This window comes from Vanacampus margaritifer, chromosome 7 (assembly GCF_051991255.1).
Source record: "Vanacampus margaritifer isolate UIUO_Vmar chromosome 7, RoL_Vmar_1.0, whole genome shotgun sequence".
Lineage (NCBI taxonomy): Eukaryota > Metazoa > Chordata > Actinopteri > Syngnathiformes > Syngnathidae > Vanacampus > Vanacampus margaritifer.
This window is the reverse complement of record NC_135438.1, coordinates 26642649-26647648: the sequence shown is the minus strand read 5'-3', so window position 1 is coordinate 26647648 and position 5000 is coordinate 26642649. Positions and strand designations below refer to the sequence as shown.

The window sequence follows — 5000 nt, the reverse complement described above, 5'->3', positions numbered from 1 at the left end:
GGGAACGGGTATTTTTGGGGCGATGGGCCCTCCTCTCATTCTGGTCAGCAACTCCGGGTCATTTTGAGAGAGGTTTCCAAGACGCGCTGCTAGCTAAAGTTAGCTAAAAACACGTTTGCTTATTGGCTAAGATGCACTTGTTCTAATAATTGCTTATTTTTATACACTTGTATTACAATTTGAACCACTGTATATGTTTGGAACACTAACTTTGAATGTTTTAAAGGTCCCCTGAAATGGAATGTTAACTTTTTTTAGGTTTTTGATCATAAATATTCCTTACCTTAGTCTAACTAAGTCCCCAAAGTTGTTAGATAAACGCCCCATGTTTCCATTTCCTATCTGCGTTTGTATCAAAGTAGCTCAAGCAGCACTCTCAAATGGGCTGTTTTAGAGAGGTCGGTTTTATACGTCACTAACCCCATCTTTTTCGGATTTAAACACCACAAGCTCAGCGCGAACTCCACCCTCACAATATACAACCCCTCCCCCACTGGAGATTTCCAACCCACTAACAACAACAGCAGCAGGACAGGATGACAGTAAAAAAAACAAAAAAAACCCCATAGGAACTGCTCTGTACCAGAAAAAGGACACCAAAACCCTTTTTCTTCTCTTTACATCAGAGCCACAGAAAGGCTTGTGGTTGGACTTTATATTTGCATCAAATATGCCCAAGCAACTCAGAAAACGTGTGTTCGTTTGTGGCAAACATTTTACTCATGACTGCTTCAGTAATTTGGGACAATACAAATGTGGATTAGCAGAATATCTTTCACTTACCTCGGGATCGATATCAACTCTCTCTGGAACAGCAACTAACCCTGTCCAAGTAAGTAATTTTTCTAAGTAATTTGTTTCAGTATGTGATATATTGTGGCCTTCTTTAAGTCGTTAGCTTCGGAGCTAGCACCCTGGTTGATGTATCATTGATGCTAGCTCAAAGCTGGGAACACTGTTCAACTCTCTACAGTTATAAATAAATGCTATTTATAATTTAGCGTTATCAATGTCTCTTTGCCATCCTTAAAATGAGAAAATTGAGATGCTTCCTTGCCAGTGTGTTTTATGATCTCGTGCTTGTATCGGCATTGGTGTGTTTTCATTCATCATACCAGCTTTTGTGTACAAGTACTGCAGTAAGTAGCGAGCTAGGCTTTTGTGTACAAGTACTGTAGTAGCTAGCGAGCTACTTACAACTATAGTGAACCTTATTGTGATTGTTCAGTTCAATGTGGCTAAAAAGAAGTAAAAGTGAATGTCTTTATTTTGTTTTTTACGATAACCATGAATCAAGACGTGGAAATTTTAGTCTCCAAATAATGTCCATGATTAATTTAGCTATATGGAGGCCACAATATGTAGTTGGTTGACCAAGAAGCACCAAAGATGCTTATTGGAACAATATATTTGAGAATGCAGGGTGGCATTCAATATACAGGTATATTTTTTTCTTTCCACTCTTAAAGATTTTATTACATGATTGCTTATTAAGTTGTATGTGAAATACTTCCTTCTCATCACAATATAAAAGCAATTCACTCCCTAACTTGTGTAACATTGTAAAATACTGTTGTCTGAAATAGGTAATTATAAAAAAGTCTCCCATAATCCTAAACAAAGTTGGCACACTAACATGTTATGTTGCATGCCCAACTTCCCCCCCGATCAATGTGTATGTTGTCACAAGTCAAAGAAGACAGTTTAGTGATCACTGAACAGTTTTTATCATTTTCTATATTTGTAGCTGCAAAAATATTGAGCGTGAAGAGGAGCCACCTAAAACCTTAGATTGTGGAGATTTTTTAAATTTTTAATTACATCCCTGCCCTGTGCCCTTTTGTAACTGTTAACAAGTACTCCCGTTTATAATAAATATGCACACAAGTCTATCATATTTTATTTATGAAATTCTATTCTAATTCTATGTTGCCAGAGCAATGATGTTGGTGGTAGCTACCATATGGAGAAAGGAGCCTGGCACTGATCGAGTCGCGTGGCATCACCATTCACTGCATTGTCACAGATTGTCAGCCACAAGTATAAAAGTTTCTCACGGGGTGAGAGAAAACACACTACTATGATGTCTGGCACATGGCAAAATGTATGGATTTAAATTTTCCATCTGTTGATAACACCTCAGTTTACCTGTCCTCACAGGGTTAGGGTTTGGTTATTATCTTTGATAGCACTTTGTCATAGGGGGTTGAACGGGTCTCTAAAGACTCGGTAACCATCGTCACATTGAAGAGCCGTTCAAAAGACTCGATTCGTTCGTGAACGTCACATCACTAGTGTCAGCGTAAATGCTCCCACACAGTCAGTCAAGCGGAGTGCTTGCGTGAAAATACAGTAAATCTAATGTCTGAATGGGGCGGCGGGTAATGACTCTAGTATAGACCAATATAGCGGAGTAAGAGTAGCGTTACTTCTTCACACATCTACTCAAGTAAAAGTAAAAAATATTGTGTGGTACATTTTTTTTCCCCAAAAAGTAAATGTAACTCGTTACTTAACTACCCACCTCTGCCAATAAGACATCAATTACATCACTCACTTTCACATGGATTATTGTGAGTATTTGTTTTTTTTCTAAATGGACCAGAACTCTGCCACTCACATCCTTAAGCAAACTACCTAGACGGTAGTACAAAGATGTATTTTTATTTTATTAAATGGATTGTATGTTGCTCTCACTATAGGAATTGCAAAGAAACTGGATGCGATCAGCAAGACCAAAGGGCTGCGAAAAACTCTAGCAGTGGCTAAAGAGCATCAACAAAAGCATCAACAACCACATATACTGGATTGCAGCCTTCTGTACGTACATCAGATCTGTAGGGAATTGCTGAGCGACCACAGGCAGAGACAAAGGAAGGTGTGTCTCGCTACAAACTGTCATTCCCAAAAGCAATTCATGGGGAGTGCAGAGCCAAACCTCTCAAGACACTGACAACGTTTGGTAAGACTTAATTAAATTCAAACATTTGTTTTGTATTTTAAATGTATTTAGCCCTATATCTTACATGAAAAAAAAAAGTACAAAGACACTATAACATTAAAATACACACAATTCAACCAAAGATATTTCTCCATGTTGTATGTTACAGGCTATGTAGCAGACTTGATGGACTTCAGAAGGTTCAGGTGGGGGGCAGTTTAAACCCAGTGTAATGGCCGTCCTCCTCTGGAAACTGTGGGGGTGCGTTGGAGATCACACGCTGGAATCACCACCCTGATTGACCGCCCAAGGAGTCCACAGCACCAGCTCACATAAAAACGATATGCTCGATACCTGAAACGACTATAATAAATTACAAACTTTAGTTTTACAGTGTGGTTGTCATATGGTTCACTTTAATTTCAATAATTTCTGTTATGAATATCTGACTTATTTTTTCTTAGAACTTGTGAGTTTTTTCATAAGACTGTAAATTAAATCCTTCTCAAACCATATCATACCGGTGAATTTTTCAGTTTTTTTTGTTATTGTCATATTGTAATTTTAGTTTATGAATGTCTACTGAACATAATCAAGTAACTTGTTGAAGAAAAAAAACTAAATAAAGGGAAGCAGTAATTTATCAAAAACATGCTGTGCCAAACAGATACTATGGTCATTTGAGCGGTGAGGACGCAAGAATAGGACACACATGTAGTCTGCCTCTGTAAACATTCTCTGCATGGTGAACTCAGATTATAGGTAAATTTTCAGTCACAAGCTGTAGTATTCATATCCTGTGTTTCAGTGACTCTGACTCGAATCATTGACGTATGATTGTCCAGCTAATCAAATGCAAATATTGAAGCGAGCCTTATTGTCTTGGTAACCAAAGAATGGCATTGGTAAATTTGTCTTTGAACTTTACTGATTTCTGTAGACAGGGACAAGTTGATGGATCTTACTGAATATCAACAAGTCATTTTTCCTGTGGATGAAGTATCGAGTCACTGACATGTTTGACCCACCATTCGATCTATTGCAAGAGTGGGAGTGGAGAGATGTCTGAACGCATTCACTTGTCCACTGCAGGATCTCGTTTTTACGACAACGCGGGACATGATGCAATCGTCCACAGAGATGTCAGAGGTCGATGTGTGTACTGTACAAAGGGTCAGAACAGATAAAAGTGTGAGAAATGCAAGATCTTTTTCTGTCTCAAGGCAAGCAATCCATGCTTTGAAGCTTACCACTAGGACACCTGATGGTGTTTGAATTAGTGCTGTCACTATCAAATATTTTTAGAATCGACTAATCGGATTCGCTATAATTTAGCATTACAGTGTATTACAAAAGCATTTTTTCCCAGACTACTGTTTATTAACCAGTGATTGGTGGTTATTTGATACTTTGTATCACTGAAGCAACCCCCTTTGCTCCCGGCTGTTTTACTGGATTTTGACTGATTTTGCAAGGGCCACACAATATTGTGTTTGATTGCTATAAAAACATGGAAACTATCAAAAGAAAGATTACAGTCTCTTCTTTCTTCAAAGTATATTTCTATCTGTTTCCATTTTGCAGCAATTAGCATTAGAATATAGCTAAGTTTCATCATTTAGAAATCTGAGAACAACCAGAAGGGGAAAGAGCTTTTTCAACATGGTTGATCTCTTATACTTCTGCTGCCACCTGCTGGTCGTTTGTAATAACTATCATTGTTTCAACCATTCTCTTCAGTTAAGAGGCTGCATCAAAGCCTTCTGTGTGCTCTAGCATAAAAAAACAACAACTTATGAATACGTCTTTGGGAGCATGGTAATAGTTAAAATAGAACATATTTATATATTTTTGGGAGCAAATGAGTTAAACACAGAAGATAATCGGCCTTTCATGAAGGAATACAGAACTCGGTGAACAATTACTGTTAATATGCTGAAATGAGAGATTTTAGACAATTTTAAATTATCATATGGCTCCAAACAATTACTCGATTATTAAAAAGTTGTCGACTAATTTGATAATCAATTACTTGTCGATTAATCGATTAATTTTGACA

The 5000-nt window shown here is 37.6% G+C and overlaps 1 protein-coding gene and 1 long non-coding RNA gene across 4 annotated transcripts in view; both read left to right on the top strand.

Annotated features, from left to right (window-relative positions):
* The window catches only part of naf1 (nuclear assembly factor 1 homolog (S. cerevisiae)), a 21682-nt gene that overhangs the window by 14063 nt on the left and 2619 nt on the right, over positions 1-5000 (top strand). The gene's annotated exons all lie outside the window — the stretch shown is intronic.
* Positions 1-5000, top strand: part of LOC144055496 (uncharacterized) — a 6531-nt gene that overhangs the window by 280 nt on the left and 1251 nt on the right. The window contains exons 1-3 of the long non-coding RNA XR_013294893.1: positions 1-832; positions 2703-2962; positions 3111-5000. The exon at positions 1-832 is cut by the window's left edge and continues 280 nt beyond it; the exon at positions 3111-5000 is cut by the window's right edge and continues 1251 nt beyond it. This is a non-coding gene — a long non-coding RNA (uncharacterized LOC144055496). The remainder of the gene's footprint in view (positions 833-2702; positions 2963-3110) is intronic.